General features: G+C 43.6%; 1 protein-coding gene across 1 annotated transcript in view; it reads right to left on the minus strand.

The window, feature by feature from the left end:
- The window catches only part of FAM163A (family with sequence similarity 163 member A), a 74529-nt gene extending 61542 nt beyond the window's left edge, over nucleotides 1-12987 (minus strand). Inside the window, exon 1 of the mRNA XM_082615246.1 lies at nucleotides 12947-12987. The gene's annotated coding sequence lies outside the window, so the exon portion shown is untranslated. The remainder of the gene's footprint in view (nucleotides 1-12946) is intronic.
- Nucleotides 12988-19598: the final 6611 nt, after the last annotated feature.

Raw genomic sequence — 19598 nt, forward strand, 5'->3', positions numbered from 1 at the left:
CCTCTTATAATGTACCATGTTCTCTACTTTAGAGCTTTTTTCACAGTGTCACTTTACATTTCCCTTGCAACAAATTTGTTTCCTGCAAGCGACTTCAAGCTCCATGAAGGCTGCGGCTTTGACTGTTTTGGTTTTTGTCCCCCTCAACATTGTATCCCCTGTGATACTCAATAAGTACTTGCTGACATCTTGAAAATGCGATCCTCACATTTCAACCCGACTCTAACTAGCTTCTGGCCTCGTTACTTCTCTGAAATTGCCCTTGTTAAAGTCAACAACCTTCAAACTGCCAAAACTGTACTCCTATGGAGTCCTGATGTTCTACTAGCTGGACTGAGGGTTTCCTGCACTAAAATAGACACCTGGCAGCCTTTCCCCAATTCTTAGGGGAAAAAATGAGCTGACAGATCATTCTCAATTTAAAGATTTTGTTTCAGAAAGTTTTCTTAATACGTGACACCTACTCTTCTATGTCTGTGGTAGAATCTGGCATAGGATGCTCTCTGATTTAGTTCAAAATTATAATTCATCCATTTTAATATATAAATATATCATGGTGTTCTCCAAAGAACACCATGATTCCCATGGGTTTCATGACATGAACAAGTGTTTGAGACTTACTGGCCAAATCCAAAGAAAAGTTTTTAGTTTTCTGATTTGTTCTCTTGGTGGTGTCTCGTACAATTTATCATATTGGTTATTCGTAGCAACCAGAATTTTTAAAAATAATTTTTAAAATAATTTTTAATATTATTTATTTACTAAAAAAATTTTTTTCTGAGTTGGGTCTTCATTGCTGCGCGCGGGCTTTCTCTAATTGCGGCAAGCAGGGGCTCTAGGTGTGCGGGCTTCAGTAGTTGTGGCACACGGGCTCAGTAGTTGTGGCTCGTGGGCTCCAGAGCGCAGGCTCAGTAGTTGTGGCCCGTGGGCTTAGTTGCTCCAAGGCATGTGGGATCTTCCCAGACCAGGGCTCGAATCCGTGTCCCCTGAATTGGCAGGCGGATTCTTAACCACTGCGCCACCAGGTAACTCCCTAGCAACCAGCATTTATTGAGAAAATATTACGTTTTCCCATTGCCCTTTGTCCCTATTTTTACTATAGCATTTATCACCTTCTCCTGCGATCTCTTTCATGTACTGCAAGTTCCTGGAGGGTACAGGGACTGTGGCTTTTCCTTCTCTCCCTCTCCCTCTCCCTAGTGAGCCCAGCACGTGGCCCAGGCACATGGGTCATGTTTGTTGAATGCAGGAATAAATGCATGAGTGAATAAAAGACTGAATAAAATAGAAAGACAGAACTTAAATCCTCAGCCTCAGTACTCTTCCTCCTATTCTCTGCTCCCTCCCAACTGGAAAACTCAGTGACACAGTGGTTTGATACAACAGAAACGTAGATTTTACATATGAAAATACCATCCACTGTTATTTTTAAAAGTAAAATGAATCTGATATAAACCTATTATAACTTTACAGGTCTAGCCTTTGTGAGCTTCACTTCTAATATCTAATCCATCATTAAGCCCTATTGATTTTACCACACACACACAAAATCATAGTGACGGCCTACTTAATGGGGAGAGAAAGTTTTATTCTGTATCTAAAAATGCTATGCATTATGTCTGTAGCAGAAGTTGGGTAAATCATGACATTTTACTGATACAAGTATATTTTTAAACACTCCATATTCTATCGTAACCCTGTGCCTTTGCCCAAGCTGTTCTCTTAGCCACCTCTGCCCTTTCTCCTGAGCTTGTCTATCAAAATCATACTTAACCTTCAAGGCTCAGTTCAAAAATCAGCTCCTCCAAAAATACCTTCATGGTCTACCAGAATTACTGGGGCCAGCCTGATTCACTTTAGCCCCTCTGCATGTGACAGCACGTTGCCTGTACCTCTACTTGGCATTTACTTCTTTAGTCTGCAGAGTCCTGCTGATGTTATGACTGTTCCTCTCCCACACCGCCTTGTAGGTAACGCAAACCCAGGGACCAGGCCTTGCTCATCTTTCTGCCTTACCAGTGCCTTGAACAATAGGCATTTTCTGAATTGAAGTGTGTTAGGCTGATCATCCACTACTAGTATATACGTAAATATCATTGTGTGTGTGTGTCGTAAGGTGACTGTTTAAAAAATAGTTGTGGTATCTGGCTTTCCCCCTTCTGGCTAGGTTCTGACAGCCTTAGCTGAGAGCCCAGTCCAGCTTCTTGCTCTCACCCCTATTGGCAACAGAGCATACAGAAGGAGCAGCTGCCTGTGTGCTCCAGAATTTATCTGGAGAAAAATTCAAGCTGTTTTTTTTTGGGGGGGGTGGGTACGCGGGCCTCTCACTGCTGTGGCCTCTCCCGTTGCGGAGCACAGGCTCCGGATGCGCAGGCTCAGCAGCCATGGCTCACGGGCCCAGCTGCTCCGTGGCATGTGGGATCTTCCCGGACTGGGGCACGAACCCGTGTCCCCTGCATCAGCAGGTGGACTCTCAACCACTGTGCCACCAGGGAAGCCCTCAGGCTGTTTATTTTTGAAGTGGAATGGGAGTCAGAGATGAGTCCCAGCCAGTGAGCTGCATGGGAGAAGAAAGGTTTGCAGTGAGCAAGGCTCTCAGTTCTCAGGATGTTTTGTTTCAAACAGCAGACAGACTCCCAGCACAGACCTGGCATTCAGGGGCCACCCTGCTCATCTTCCTCCTTGGGGGCAGACATCGGGCCTCCCGAGCACATCCTCACAGCCCTCCATACCACTGGCGTCTGGACCAAAGCAGAGACAACCCCTCCTCCCTCTGTCCCTGGGGAACATCACACTTGCAGTCCACTCAACCCAGCCCTAATGCACACACAGAGACAGAAGCAAGAGAGATGGAAATCCAAACCAAAAGCGCTGACTGCTTTGTCCCTGAACCATGCCTCATACAAACCTATCCAGCCTGCAAAGATTTCAACTCAGCCACATGCTGTTATAACCCAAACTGAGTATGCGAGCACCTCTGTGATGCCGCTGTGCCTGTGTTGCAGGTTACTGTGCAGAGATCACAAAAGTCATTGAAAGGAGAGCATAAAGGTGTCGTTGCTTGCTGGCAAAGAGCCTGTGTTCTCACATGTACCTGATCAAGTGGTTAAATGAGATAATGTAGGCACAGTGCTTAGCAGAGTAACGGGAACAGAGAAAGCTCCCAATGAAGGCTTCCTACCTAACAGTGCTGGAGGACCCCTTCTCGTGTGATTAGAAGCAAGTCTGTCTTCCACTGCTCCTGCGATTCAACAGGTGCCCTACCTGAAGGAGGGAAGGCAGTGCCTAATACCTGTCCCCACACCCTTCACGCATCTGGTGGCTTCCAAGCTGCATGGGGGGAAGAAACTGAACTGGGCATCTGTGCAGATGGGAAGCAGCCAAAGGGGCATCTAGGGACATACTGATTGCTGCAGGTGACAACTGCATCAATAACCTACCTTCCTTCCTCCTCTGGGGCAACACAGCCCAAGAGACCCCAGAGCAATTTTCAAACCTTTTCTTTCAAGCGTATCTCCCTTCCTCTCCTTTCTGAGGCCCAAATGCAATGTCCAGCCACAGTGTTCCTCCTGCGCCCTTACCTAGCACTGTCCAGGCACTGATACTTTATTCTGTATAGGGAAACAGCAGGGCGGTAAAAAGAAGGATAGTTTCTATTTCTTCATGTTGTTTTCAAGATTGGAGGATCATATCTTGCCTACCTAGCTCAGAGAGGCTAAAGACACCTCTCTCCCCAGCTTTCCAAGAAAACTTGCACAGTTAAATTTAAAGGAATTTTAGATGGCTCAGAGCCTATGAGCCCTGTGTGGTCTCACAGCCCTTTGGCTTTTATCCCAAAGAGAACCTCTCAAGCAAACTGAGGGGCAGTATTGCCCCACACTGTTCAGCTGGAGAAGAGCTTGAGGGAATATGTCAGACACAGGGCAAGGAAAGAGGGTTTTTAAAAAATAGTTAATGGGAGATAGCTTCAAGATGGCAGAGGAGTAAGACATGGGAGGTTACCTTCCTCCCTACAAATACATCAAAAATACACGTACATGTGGAACAACTCCTACAGAACACCTACTAATGCTGGCAGAAGACCTCAGACTTCCCGAAAGGCAAGAAACTCCCCCACGTACCTGGGTAGGGCAAAAGAAAAAAGGAAAAACAGAGACTAAAGAATAGGGACGGGACCTGCACCTCTGGGAGGGAGCTGTGAAGAACGAAAAGCTTCCACACACTAGAAGCCCCTTCAGTGGCAGAGATGGGGTTGCGGGGGTTGGGGGAGCTTCAGAGCCACAGAGGAGAGCGCAGCAACAGGGGTGCGGAGGGCAAAGCAGAGAGATTCCCGCACAGAGGATCGGTGCCGACCAGCACTCACCAGCCCAAGAGGCTGGTCTGCTCCCCCGCCGGGGCGGGAGGGGGCTGGGAGCTGAGGCTTGGGCTTCGGAGGTCAGACCCCAGGGAGAGGACTGGGGTTGGCAGCGTGAACACAGCCTGAAGGGGGCTAGTGCACCACAGCTAGCCAGGAGGGAGTCTGGGAAAAAGTCTGGACCTGCCTAAGAGGCAAGAGACCATTGTTTCAGGGTGCATGAGGAGAGGGGATTCAGAGCACCACCTAAATGAGCTCCAGAGACAGGCGTGAGCCGCAGCTATCAGCTCGGACCCCAGAGACGGGCAAGAGATGCTAAGGCTGCTGCTGCAGCCACCAAGAAGCCTGTGTGCAAACACAGGTCACTATCCACACCTCCCCTCCCAGGAGCCTGTGCAACCCGCCACTGCCAGGGTCCCGTGATCCAGGGACAAGTTCCCGCGGAGAACACACGGCGCGCCTCAGGCTGTTGCAACGTCACGCCAGCCTCTGCCGCTGCAGGCTCACCCCGCATTCCGTACCCCTCCCTACCCCCAGCCTGAGTGAGCCAGAGCCCCCTGATCAGCTGCTACTTTAAGCCCATCCTGTCTGGGCAGGGAACAGATGCCCTCAGGCAACCTACACGCAGAGGCGGGGGCCAAATCCAAAGCTGAACCCCAGGAGCTGTGCGAACAAAGAAGAGAAAGGGAAACCTCTCCATGCAGCCTCAGGAGCAGTGGATTAGATCTCCACAATCAAACTGATGTACCCTGCATCTGTGGAATACCTGAATAGACAAGAAATCATCCCAAAATTGAGGAGGTGGACTTTGGGATCAACTGTAGACTTGGGGTTTGCTTTCTGCATCTAACTTGCTTCTGGTTTTATGTTTATCTTAGTTTAGTATTTAGAGCTTACTATCATTGGTAGATTTGTTTATTGACTTGGTTGCTCTCGTCCTTTTTCTTTAATATATATATATATATATATATATATATATATATATATATATATATATAGTTTTCCCTTTTTCTCCTTTTGTGAGTGTGTATGTGTATGCTTCTTTGTGTGATTTTGTCTGTATTGCTTTGCTTTTACAATTTGTCCTAGGGTTCTGTCTGTCCTTTTTTTTTTAATACAGTTTTTAGTGCTTGTTATCACTGGTGGATTTGTTATTTGGTTTGGTTGCTCTTTATTTTTTTAAGTTACTTTTTTATTTTTAATAATATTTTTTTAATTTTTTATTTCAATAACTTTATTTTATTTTTCTTTCTTTCTTTCTTTTTTCTCCCTTTTCTTCTGAGCTGGGTGACTGACAGAGTCTTGGTGCTCCAGCTGGGTGTCAGGCCTGAGCCTCTGAGGTGGGAAAGCCAAGTTCAGGACATTAGACCACCAGAGACCTCCCGGCCCCACGTGATATCAAACGGTGAAAGCTCTCTCAGAGATCTCCAACTCAACACTAGGACCCAACTCCACTCAACGACCAGCAAGCTACAGTGCTGGACACCTTATGCCAAACAACTAGCAGAACAGGAACACAACCCCACCCATTAGCAGAGAGGCTGCCTAAAATCATAATAAGGTCACAGACACCCCAAAACACACCACCGAATGTGGTCCTGCCCACCAGAAAGACAAGATCCAGCCTCATCCACCAGAACGCAGGCACTAGTCCCCTCCACCAGGAAGCCTACACAAGCCACTGAACCAACCTTACCCACTGGGGGCAGACACCAAAAACAACGGGAACTACGAACCTGCAGCCTGCAGAAAGGAGACCCCAAACACAGTAAGTTATGGAAAATGAGAAGACAGAGAAATACACAGCAGATGAAGGAGCAAGGTAAAAACCCACCAGACCTAATAAATGAAGAGGATATAGGCAGTCTACCTGAAAAAGAATTCAGAGTAATGATAGTAAACATGATCTAAAATCTTGGAAATAGAATGGAGAAAATACAAGAAACCTTTAACAAGGAAATAGAAGAACCAAAGAGCAAACAAACAATGATGAACAACACAATAAATAAAATTAAAAATTCTCTAGAAGGGATCAATAGCAGAATAACTGAGGCAGAAGAACTGATAAATCACCTGGAAGATAAAATAGTGGAAATAACTACTGCAGAGCAGAATAAGGAAAAAAGAATGAAAAGAATTGAGGACAGTCTCAGAGACCTCTGGGACAACATTAAACACACCAACATTCGAATTATAGGGGTCCCAGAAGAAGAAGAGAAAAAGAAAGGGACTGAGAAAATATTTGAAGAGATTATAGTTGAAAATTTCCTTAATATGGGAAAGGAAATAGTCAATCAAGTCCAGGAAGCACAGAGAGTCCCATACAGGATAAATCAAGGAGACACACGCCAAGACACATATTAATCAAACTATCAAAAATTAAATACAAAGAAAAAATATTAAAAGCAACAATGGAAAAGCAACAAATAACATACAAGGGAATCCCCATAAGGTTAACAGCTGATCTTTCAGCAGAAACTCTGCAAGCCAGAAGGGAGTGGCAGGACATATTTAAAGTGATGAAAGGGAAAAAGCTGCAACCAAGATTACTCTACCCAGCAAGGATCTCATTCAGATTCGACGGAGAAATTAAAACCTTTACAGACAAGCAAAAGCTAAGAGAATTCAGCACCACAAAACCAGCTTTACAACAAATCCTAAAGGAACTTCTCTAGGCAGGAAACACAAGAGAAGGAAAAGATCTACAATAACAAACCCAAAACAAATAAGAAAATGGTAACAGGAAAACATATCAATAACTACCTTAAATGTAAATGGATTAAATGCTCCAACCAAAAGACACAGACTGGCTGAATGGATACAAAAACAAGGCCTGTATATATGCTGTCTACAAGAGACCCACTTCAGACTTAGGGACATGTACAGACTGAAAGTGAGGGGAAGGAAAAAGATATTCCATGCAATTGGAAATCAAAAGAAAGCTGGAGTAGCAATTCTCATAACAGACAAAATAGACTTTAAAATAAAGACTATTACAAGAGACAAAGGACACTACATAATGATCAAGGGATCAGTCCAAGAAGAAGATATAACAATTGTAAATATTTATGCACCCAACATAAGAGCACCTCAAAACATAAGGCAAATGCTAACAGCCATAAAAGGGGAAATCGACAGTAACATAACCATAGTAGGGGACTTTAACACCCCACTTTCACCAATGGACAGATCAACCAAAATGAAAATAAATAAGGAAACAGAAGTTTTAAATGATACATTAAACAAGATGGACCTAGTTGATATTTAGAGGACATTCCCTCCAGAAACAACAGAATATACTTTCTTCTCAAGTGCTCATGTAACATTCTTCAGGATAAATCATATCTTGGGTCACAGATCAAGTCTTGGTAAATTTAAGAAAACTGAAATCGTATCAAGCATCTTTTCCAACCGCAACGCTATGAGACTAGATATCAATTACAGGAAAAAAATCTGTAAAAAATATAAACACATGGAGGCTAAACAATACACTACTAAATAACCAAGAGATCACTGAAGAAATCAAAGAGGAAAGCAAAAAATACCTAGAAACAAATGACAATGAAAACACGAGGACCCAAAGACTATGGGATGCAGCAAAAGCAGTTCTAAGAGGGAAGTTTATAGCAATACAATCCTACCTCAAGAAACAAGAAACATCTCAAAAAAACAACCTAACCTTACACTCAAAACAATTAGAGAAAAAAGAACAAAAAAACCCAAAGTTAGCAGAATGAAAGAAATCATAAAGGTCAGATCAGAAATAAATGAAAAAGAAATGAAGGAAACCATAGCTAAGATCAATAAAACTAAAAGCTGGTTCTTTGAGAAGATAAACAAAATTGATACACCATTAGCCAGACTCATCAAGAAAAAAAGGGAGAAGACTCAAATCAACCGAATTAGACATGAAAAAGAGGTAGCAACTGACACTGCAGAAATACAAAGGATCATGAGAGATTACTACAAGCAACTATATGCCAATAAAATGGACAACCTGGAAGACATGGACAATTTCTTAGAAAAGCACAACCTCCTGACACTGAACCAGGAAGAAATAGAAAATATAAACAGAACAATCACAAGCACTGAAACTGAAACTGTGATTAAAAGTCTCCCAACAAACAAAAGCCCAGGACCAGATGGCTTCACAGGCGAATTCTATCAAACATTTAGAGAAGAGCTAACACCTATCCTTCTCAAACTCTTCCAAAATATAGCAGAGGGAGGAGCACTCCCAAAGTCATTCTACAAGGCCACCATCACCCTGATACCAAAACCAGAGAAGGATGTCACAAAGAAAGAAAACTACAGGCCAATATCACTGATGAACATAGATGCAAAAATCCTCAACAAAGTACTAGCAAACAGAATCCAACAGCACATTAAAAGGATCATACACCATGATCAACTGGGGTTTATCCCAGGAATGCAAGCATTCTTCAATATACACAAATCAATCAATGTGATACACCATATTAACAAATTGAAGGAGAAAAACCATATGATCATCTCAATAGATGCAGAAAAAGCTTTCGACAAAATTCAACACCCATTTATGATAAAAACTCTCCAGAGAGTAGGCATAGGGGAACTTACAGTCCCCTCTTAAACAGTCATGTACCACAATGTTCATTGCAGCTCTATTTGCAAAAGCCAGGACATGAAAGCAACCTAAGTGTCCAGCGACAGATGAATGGATAAAGAAGATGTGGCACATAATGGAATATTACTCTGTCATACAGAGTGAAGTAAGTCAGAAAGAGAAAAACAAATACCGTATGCTAACACATATATATGGAATCTAAAAAAAAAAAAGGCTCTGAAGAACCTAGGGGTAGGACAGGAATAAAGATGCAGATGTAAAGAATGGACTTGACAACACAGGGAGGGGGGAAGGGTAAGCTGAGACGAAGTGACAGAGTAGCACTGACATATATACACTACCAAACGTAAAATAGATAGCTAGTGGGAAGCAGCCGCATAGCACAGGGAGATCAGCTCTGTGCTTTGTGTCCACCTAGAGGTGTGGGATAGGGAGGGTGGGAGGGAGGCACAAGAGGGAAGAGATATGGGGATATATGTATATGTATAGCTGATTCACTCTGTTATACAGCAGAAACTAACAAATCACTGTAAAGCAATTATACTCCAATAAAGATGTTAAGAAATGTACAAAAGAGTTTACAGGTCCACTCTCCCTGGAGGCAACAGGTATTATTAGGTTTTGTGTATATGGTTATGCAAATGCAAGCAAATATCTTGGACTGCTCCTTCTTCCTCCTCTTTTATAGCATGAAGAGTAGCATATGATAAACACCCTATGTATGTTTTCCACGCAGCCCTATATCTTGAAAACTGTCATATATCAGTTATATAGTAAGCTTCCTAAATCTTTTTTTATGGATGAACAGAACAGTATTCAACTATCTGGAAGTACCACAAGTCCCCCTTTGATGAGCATGTAGGTTGTTCTTTCATAGTTCAAACAATGCTATAATATACACATGCCTTTGTGGCCACATGCAAGAACAGTGGCAAATCGGATTCCTAAAAACGAAATCACTGAGTTGGATGTCATGGGCATTTCTAATTTTGATATACTTTTCTAAAAGGCTCTCCAAAGGAGTTGTACCAGTTTACTCTCCAACCAGCAATATATGAAACTGCCTATTTTTCCAGAACCTCATCAACAGTTTATCAATCTTTTTGATGTTTGCTAACTGAAAGGTAAATAAGTATGTCACTGCAGAGCTTACACTTTACATATTAAAGAAATTAATCCATTGTGTATGAATTAAATGCCTGAGTCCTATTGGGGAAAAAAAGCATCCAGTTTTACTAGGTCAGCACTTCCTCTGAAATCTAATGGGGTCACAAACATCCCTCGGACCTACAAATAACAGTCTTTATTCACAGTGTTCTAGATTTCCAGCTACCACATGTGCATCTATTCTTAGTGGGAGAAGTGTTGCGCTGTGGAAGGAGCAGAGACTTTGGAATTAGACAGACCTGGGTTCCAGGCACAGCTTGGCTACTGACTAGCTTTATGATCTTAGCAAATTACTTAACCTTTCCCAGACTCAGTCTCCTCACATGAAATATGGGGATCGTAATACTGATTTTGCAAAGCTTCATCTCTGGTACATAGAAGGTACTTAACAAATAGTAGCAGCTTTCATTAGTGTTAATAATCATCAGGCCAGATTCTAAACCTCAGGGCACTTTTCACAATTGACAGGACCTGGAACAGTCCAGCCAGGGCTGAATGGCTCTTTTGTTAAGTGGCCACCCAGAGGATTCCCAACTCCTCCTTGAAGTCACCACACCCTCCTTCCAAAGTTAGCAGGAGAGCTCACTAAAATCCCACCCAAGGCCTCTGGATGAGGGGTGGGCTGTTTCTGTGCCAGCCCCCGCTGCTGCCAGACGATGTTTGTATTCAGACTAAGGGCACTCTGGTCTAAGCAGAGCTCATTTCCAATTTCAGATGGACAAGTCAGAGGCAAAACAGAGATCCTTGGGCAAAACATGAAGGACTTGCTCTCATCGGCACCAGAGCCCATCTTTCCTTTCCCAAGCACTATTTTTGATGAGGTCACTAAATGCAGATTTCTAGTTTGGGCAGGAATGCCAGTGGTGCTAGGGCTTCTATCCAGGTATGTAACACTCCCTCCTCCCGAAGAACTTGAGGCTTTTCCCATTTACACATGGTCCTGTCTCATTTCATCCCCCAGGATGGCAGAAATTATTATAGTGAGGGAGGGCACTGCTGCGGATCGAATGCCCTGTCTGAACCTCAGGAAGCCATATTTCAGGATATGGCTGTGAGCGGGAGGTGACAGCCATAGGAATGACAGCATTCCTCCCTGCGTGCCAACACGACCCCCATCTCTATATTCTATATGCGGGTTTGGATCCTCTCAGGCACGGGAGCTGGAACCTCCTGGGAGAGGTCTGAGAAATTATAATTGCTTTCAGAGAATGTTCCTTTGCTCTTTCTTCCCCTTAGTCCACCTCTGTCATTTGAAAGAAACGGGCAAGATCTGAACATAATTTCAAGTACTTCATTAGTACAGAAAGAAAGTGGCCTTTTTCCCCCCAAGACTCCAGATCCCAGCCAATCGCACGCAAAGTGAACATACAGGATCTGAAGTCCCCCATCGTTAGTCTTTCACAAGGTATAAAACGTGGGTCTGCCTCAGACACGGGCGGGCCGGGCAGGGCACAGATAACAGACTGCGTAGACGTCGACCCTTGCCAGTTAACACGGCTGCCTCCTCAGAATCGGACCCCTAGCCCTGCCGGTGAGAACCACCCTCCCCGCAACCGGGGTCCTCCAGCCAGGCCGCAAGCGTGACCTGGGGCTAGGGGAGGGTCCGCAGCTGGGCAGACTGGAAAGGACGAGAGAAAGTGCCTCAACTGACTGCGGGGCCCCAGCCTGCGGGGTGGCTACATCCCCGCCACATCAAACTAGTTAGAGCGAACTTCCAGAGCCCCACAGTTCCACCAGAGGAAAGCAATGCCCACGTGAGACACAAGAACACGGGTGGTGTAAATGGCCCAGGGGCACTGACAGAGAAGACAGCTCTCCACCCCTGCCTTCCCCGCTGCCTTCGGAGGCGCAGAGCAGCGAGGAAGCCCCCCCTGCAGGCGGTCTCCCGGGCGCCGCGCTGGGCGCTCCACCCGCCCATCCCAGCCAGACTCCGAGTGAAGGGGACTCGAGCAGCAGAATGCGGGTTTCACCCCGACACTGCTTTCCGCTCACCTCCCGAACTCTCTACCCCGGCCAAACCCTCCTCCGGGCCGCTGAGCGGAGCTTCGATGTGGCCGGCGCCTCGAGACAAGCCCGCCGCGCCCGCCCGTCAGCGCACGGCGCTAGGGGATGGGGTGCGGGACGCCCGCCCCAGGGCCTCAGGAGGAAGCGGACAGCGGCCCAGGTGAGAGTCCGCTTTCTGTGTCCCTGAGGCAGACGGTCAGCCCCCGGCGGTCCTGGACCTGAGAGGCCGACCCGGCGCCGCGAACGCACCTCCGCCCGCCTTATTTTGTAAAACTTCAGGAAAACCACCAGCACATCCAGCCCAGATTGCAAGGCTGGCCCGCGGGCGCCCGCGCGCTCGGATCCACCCCGCCGCACAGTCCGACCGCTCCCACCCACCCCGGGTCAGCAGCCCCGGCCCGGCGCCCCGCTCACTCACTCGCGCCCGGCCAGCCCTCGCAGCCCGCCGAGTCGCGGGCCCAGGCAGCCGCATGGTCCCCGGGAGCTCGCGGGCGCCGAGGCGCAGCAGCCGCGTCCGTGTGGGGTTCCGCCGGGCGGAAGGCGCCGGGGAGCAGGTCGGCAACGCGGGGCTGAGGCGGCGGCAGCAGCAGCAGCAGCGGTGCGGCCGGGGGCAGGGACCCGGCAAGGCCCGCCCCGGGGCGGGGACGGCGCGACCCGCGGCCTGGCCTTGAGGCCCAAGACTTCCACCCCCACCCCCTCGGAGCGAACAGCTAGGGGGCCGAGCCGGAGAGGCGAGCGCGGACCCAGAGCCAGCCGGGCACGGCCACGGCCAAGATAGGGGTGGGCAGAGGGCGGCGGCCCCGGGGAGCGCTTACCCGGCTGCAGAGGCGCCCTCGAAAGTACACGCTGGCACGACACATCCCCGTCCCGGCGCGGAGGCTGGCGCCCCGCGAGGTCCTCGGCCCGCCCTTCCCTCTCCTCTCCCCTCCCCTCCCCTCTCCTCCCCTCCCCTCCTCGCCCCTCCTCTCTCCTCCCCCTCCTTCTGGGAACCTCGGCGCGGAGCAGCGCCTTACACATTACCTCAGCTGTGCGGCTCAGCTCCGGCGGCGACTCCCGCGTTCGGTTCCCACCGGGTCTGCGCGCGTCCTTCCGGACGCCCCCGGTTGGGGAGGCCCACGTGAGGCTACTCCGCCCTCCCCGACCCTCAGAGGACTGGCTTTGCACCGAGCCGAGAAGCTCATCGCCCCTCCAGGTGCCGGGGCTGGGGGCAGGTGCCGAGCGTCCCGATTGGCGCTGGCCCCAGTCCTGGGAGAATCCCCTGCTGGAGAGGCTGCCTGCTCCAGGGAGAAGGGAAGGGATAAAACAGCGCAGGCTGTTGCCTTCCAAAGAGGCTTCCGTTATCTCCACTGCCTTTTTGCCTAAGAAATGTAAACTTGGAGTCGAGCGCCCTAGGAACGCTCGCGCGGGGGACTTGGCTTGCTACATACGGATTAGGTCCAGCACGGAAGCTCCCAGGAGAATGTCTTAAGGACCAGGGTGTGTCGCTATCCACTGGACGTTGCCTTGAGAGCCGCCTGAAAGGCTCATCTGTTTTCCTGTTTCCGGCCCGCAGTGGTCCCTGGAAGTCCAGTGACACCTGATGTTCCCGCCGTCGAGGGGTACTCGGTCCTCGTGGCGGGGCAGTGAGTCAGTGTAAGATCAGAGTTGTGAAAGCAAGATCTGGCAGGAAAAAGCAGGAAAGAAGAAGCAATGCTCTTCCCCACCCCACAACACAAGAAGAAAACGTTAACGGTGCTCGAGGTTTCTTGTTAAATCATCCTCTTGTAAAGTTTTGAAAAAGTTTTTAAAGTTGCTTATGTGCTGTACCCCAAACAATAGTTCTGACATCAGTAGTTCAGAAGATCTGCTCGAAAAACTTGACAGGATGAGGTGGAAACTCATCTTTCTGTCACTTTCTAGCACTTCCAAACTTTTGGAACTTTTACCTGTTTTGGCCTGTTTATCTTTCTCCTGACCCTGCTCTCCAGTCTTGGTTGGACTGACGACTGGGGAGGAGGGAGGGATGGAGTCACCCAGGTTAATGCTCAAGGAGGGAGGGTTCTCCTCCACATCAAATGTTTTCCTCTTCATACCCCGGATAGTCTGGAGGGTTCAAAGCAAAGGTGAATGAAGTAGCAATTTAAAAAACAAGCAAACAAACAACAACAACAACAACAAAACCCTGAAAAACCATAGTCCCTCAGCTCAGGTCCTAGTTGTAAAGGGAGGGAGTAAGAAATTTAGTACTTGGAGCAAACTTTATTATTCCTAAAGCACTTAAAAAAAAAAAAACCATCCATAGGCACACCTAATCATGCCAGCAGGTTTGCCATTCCCTCAAGACTCCACTTTTTTTTCCCTCTCTCTCTTCACAAGTTTTAAATTTTGACCTCAGAGTTTCCTGTGCTGCCTTTTTTCACACAAAACCTCACACCTACATTCTTCCCTCCTCATTTCTTCTTGAAGACAAGGCAGTGAAATATGAAGAAATGCGTTATTTTGTTATAAACAATTATACACAGAGAAAATGAAGACAACATACAGCCTAAGAAATCATGATTTACTAAACCTTGTAATAACCACCCAGCTCATTGCCATCAACCCAGATCCCATTCCCTTTCATAAGTCCTTCCCCCTAAAGCAACAACTGTCCTAACTTTACGGTAATTATTTCCTTATATACATCTTTATAGTTTTATCATCTTGTTATACATCTCTAAACACTCTAGTTTTTGAACTTTCTATAAATGGAGTAGTGTAGCATGAATATTTTGTTGTGTGTCTGGCCTCTTCTTTCACTTGGTTATGTTTATGAGGTCATCTATTTTTGTTGTATGTAGTTGTAGTTGGGGTTATTACAAATAATACTGCTAATAACATTCTTGTATATACATATATTTCCTGGTGTGCAAGGGCAAGCTCTTCTTTAGTGTATATACTTTGGAGGGGAATTGCTAAGCTATAGGGTATACTTATAGTTAACTTTATCAGATATTGCCAGATTGTTCTCCAAAGTGGTCATAAAGTTTACACTCCCACCAGAGATGTATGATAGTTCCACTTGTTCCACATCCTTTCCAAAACATAATATTGTTAGACTTCTTAATTTTTGTCAATCTGATGGCTGTAGAATGATAACAAAATTGTGATCTTCTTTTTATATCCCTAATGACTAATGAGGTTGTGCACTTTTACACGTGTTTATAGGCTAATCGAATTTTCTGTTTTGTGAAATGCCTCTTCAGATCTTTATCTGAATCACAAGAATCCCTCAGGTTTCCCCTTTATAGCCACACCTGCTTCCCCTTGGCACCCCTTCCCATCCCTAACCCCTGGAAACCACTTGTCTGTTTATCATTTCTACAATTGTGTAATTTCAAAAATGTTATACAAATGAAATCATACAGTGTATACCCTTTTGGATTTTTTTCCTACTCAGCATAATTCTTTGGCGATTCATCCAGGTTTATTTATTGGGTGGTATGGATGTACCATGGCTTGCTTAACCATCCATTCACTCATTGAGAGACCACTGGGGTTTTTTTCCCCAGTTTTGAGAGATTACGAATAAGCTGCTGTAAACATTCATGTACAGGTTTTTGTGTAAATGTTAAGTTTTCATATTGCTGACATAAATACCCAGGAGAGCAATCACTAGATTGTGTGGTAGTTGCATGCTTAGTTTTTTGAGAGACTGCCAACTTGTTTTGCAGAGTAGCTGTACCATTTTTCCATTCCACTAGCAATGTGTAAGTGATCCCATTTCTCCACGTTCTTGCCAACATTTGGTGTTGTCGCTGTTTTTAAGATTTTAGCCATTTTGATAGATCTGTAATGATAGCGCATGGTGGTTTTAATTTACATTCCCCTAGTGGCTAATGATGTTGAACATCTTTTCACATACTTATATGCCATCTATATTTCCATCTATATGTTCTCTTTGGTGAAATATCTATTTATATCTTTTGGCCATTTTCTAAATGGATTGTTTGTTTTTTTACTGTTGAGTTTTGAGAGTTCTTTATATATTCTAGTTCCTAGTCCTTTTGTGCATGTGTGGTTTGAAAATATTTTCCCCAGTCTGTAGCTTGTCTTTTCATCCTCTTTACATAAATACTTCTTTTCTTCCTTTGCAGAGGAAGTTTTAAATTTTGATAAGGTCTGATTTTTCAGTTTTTCCTATTATGGGTCTTGATTACTGTAGCTATATAGTAAATCTTGAAATTGGGCAGGCTGATTCTGCCCACATTATTCTTCCTATTCAAAATCATTTTAGATCTTCTAGTTCCTTTGACTTTCCATTTAAACTTTAGAATAATCTTCTCTATATCTATAAAGAACCTTGCTGATATTTTGATAAGAATTGGGGAGAGAACATTCAGTCTTTTCATCATTAAGTATAAATTAGCTGTAGTTATCAACTTGACAAATTTGCCTTCTGTTCCTATTTTTGTGAAAGTTTTTGTCATAAATTGGTGTTGAATTTGGTCAAATACTTTTATATTGGTTTATATAACCATGTGATTTTTCTTTTTAGCCTATTAATGTGGTGACTTACATTGATTGATTTTTAAAATTTGAACCAGCCTTGTGTCCCTGGAATAAAACCCACTTGGTTATGGTATATAATTCTCCTTCTGTGTTGCTAAATTCTATCTGCTAATATTTTCTTAAGCACATTTGTGTCTATATTCATGAGAGGTATTGGTCTGTAGTTTTCTTTCTTTATACTGTCTTTGTCTGATTTTGGTATCAGGGTAATACTGACTTCATAAAATGAATTGGGAAGTGTTTCCTCCTATTCTGTTTTCTGGAAGCAGTGATGTAGATTTGATGTTGAGTCTTCTTCAAATGCTTGTAGAATTCTCCAGTGAAACTATCTGAGGCTGGAGATTTCTTTTTTGGAAGTTTTTAAATTACAGATTTAATTTCCTTATAGTTATAGGGCTGTTAAAATTGTCTACTTCAGATTGGGTGAGATATGGTACTTTGCATTTTTCAAAGAACTGACATTTCATCTAAGTTGTCAAATTTATGTGTGTAGAGTTGTTCCTTGTGTTCCCTTGGTATCTTTTTGATGTCTGCACAGTCTGTAGTATATTCCCTGTTTCATTCTTGAAACATTGGTAATTTGTGTTATCTAATTTTTTCTTTGTCAGTCTTGCTAAAGGCTTGTTGATTTTATTGATTCTTTCAAAGAAACAGCTCTTCGTTTACTGATTTTCTCTATTGTTTTTCTGTTTTCAGTTTTATTTATTTCTAATCTTGTCTCCCTTCTTCTTCCTTTAGGTTTATTTTGCTTTTTTCTTAGGTTCTTGAGGTGGAAACTTAGATTATTGATTGGAGACTTTCTTCTTTTCTAATACATGCATTTAGTGAATTGAATTTCTTCTCAGCACTGCTTTCACAGCGTCCCACAAATTTTGATATGTTGTATTTTCACTTTCATGTGATTCAATATGTTTTTTTTTTAAACTTCCCTTAAGACTTCCTTTTTGATCAAATGGTTGTTTAGCAGTGTGCTGTTTGGTTTACACGTGTTTGGAGAGTTCCTGTTTTCTTTCTGTTATTGATTTCTACTTTGATTCCATTGTGGTCAGCCTTCTTCTCTCCACTTTTTCTGTCTTGGCTAGAACCTCTAGTGAAATTTTTAATAGCAGTGGAAATAGCAGACCTCCTTGTCTTGTTCTTGATCTTAAGGGGGAAAGCATTCAGTCTTTCACCATTAAGTATGTTAGCTGTGGGTTTTTCCATAGATGTCCTTTATCAGGTTGAAGAAGGTACATTTTAATCCTCGTTTGTTGAGTGTTTTTTATTTTTTAAAAGGGTGTTGGATTTTATCAAATGCTTTCTACATCTATTGACGTGGTCAAGCGGTTTCAGCTTTCATTCTGTTCAAATAGTGTATTATATTCATTGATTTTTGGATTTTAAAACAACCTTGCATTCCTAGGCTAAATCTCACTTGGTCCTGGTGTATGATCCATTTTGTATGTTGCTGGATTTGATTTGCTAATATTTTGTTGCAGAGTTTTGCATCTATATTTATAAGGGATATTTGTCTATAGTTTTCTTTTCTTGTAATGTCTTTGTCGGATTTTGGTATCAGGGTAATACTGGTCTCATAGAATGAATTGAGAAGTGTTCCCTCCTCTCCCACTATTTTGGAAGAGTTTGTGAAGGATTAGTGTTAATTCATCTTTAAACAATATGATTCATCAGTGAGGCTATCTGAGTCTAGGCTTTTCTTTGTGAGTAGTTTTCTAATTACTAATTAAAGTATTTTGTTTGTTATAGGTGTATTCAGATTTTCTGTTTCTTCTGGAGTCAGTTTCAGTAGTTAGCGTCTTTCAAGGAATTTGTCCATTTTTTCAAAGTTATCTAATTTGTTGTCATACAATTGTTCATAGTACTCCTTTATAATCCTTTTTATTTCTGTAATGTCAGTAGTGATTAGCTTTTATTCTTGAGTTTAGTAACTTGAGTTTTCTCTTTTTTCTTGATCAGTCTAGCTAAAGGTTTGTCAATTTTATTGATCTTTCTCAAGACACAGTTTTTGGTTTCGTTGATCCTCTATTGTTCTTCTATTTCACATCACACTTACTTCCACCCTGATCTCTATTATTTCCTTCTTCTTGCTTTGAATTTAGTTTGCTCTTTCTAGTTTCCTAAGGTAGAAGTTTAAGTAATTGATTTGAGATCTTTCTTTTTTTTCTCTTTCTTCTTTTTTAATATAGCTGTTTATAGGTATGCATTTCTCCCTAAGCACTGCTTTCACTACATTCCATAAGTTTTGGTGTGTTTTCATTTTCATTCATCTCAACTTTTTAATTTTCTGTTTGATTTTTTCCTTGACCCATTGGTAATCTGGGAGTATGTTGTTTAATTTGTGCATATTTGTGAATTTCCCAAATGTATTTCTCTTATTATTATCTAATTTTATTCCATTCTGGTAAGAGAACATGGTTTCTATGATGTCAAATCTTTAGAATGTATTGAGACTTATTTTATGGCCTAACGTATGGTCTATCCTAGAGAATGTTTCATGTGCACCAGAGAAGAATGCTGTTGTTGGGTGAAGCATCCTATAGGTGTATGTTATATCCAGCTCTTTTATAGTTTGTTCAAGTCTTCCATATCCTTGTTGATCTTCAGTTTAGAGAATATAATGCTTAATGAAATAAGTCAGACAGAGGAAGACAAATACTATATAATATCACTTATATGTGGAATCTAAAAAATAATACAAATGAATGTATATACAAAACAGAAATAGACTCACAGATACAGAACAAACTTGGGGTTACCAAAAGGGAGAGAAAAGAGGGGAGGGACAAATTAGGGGTATGGGATTAACAGATACAAACTACTATATGTAAAATAGATAAGCAACAAGAACATACTGTATAGCATAGGGAATTATACCCATTATCTTACAATAACCTATAATGGAATATAATCTGAAAAAATACTGAATCAGTATGCTGT

Source organism: Mesoplodon mirus, assembly GCF_964341445.2.
Source record: "Mesoplodon mirus genome assembly, chromosome: 3".
Taxonomy (NCBI): domain Eukaryota; kingdom Metazoa; phylum Chordata; class Mammalia; order Artiodactyla; family Ziphiidae; genus Mesoplodon; species Mesoplodon mirus.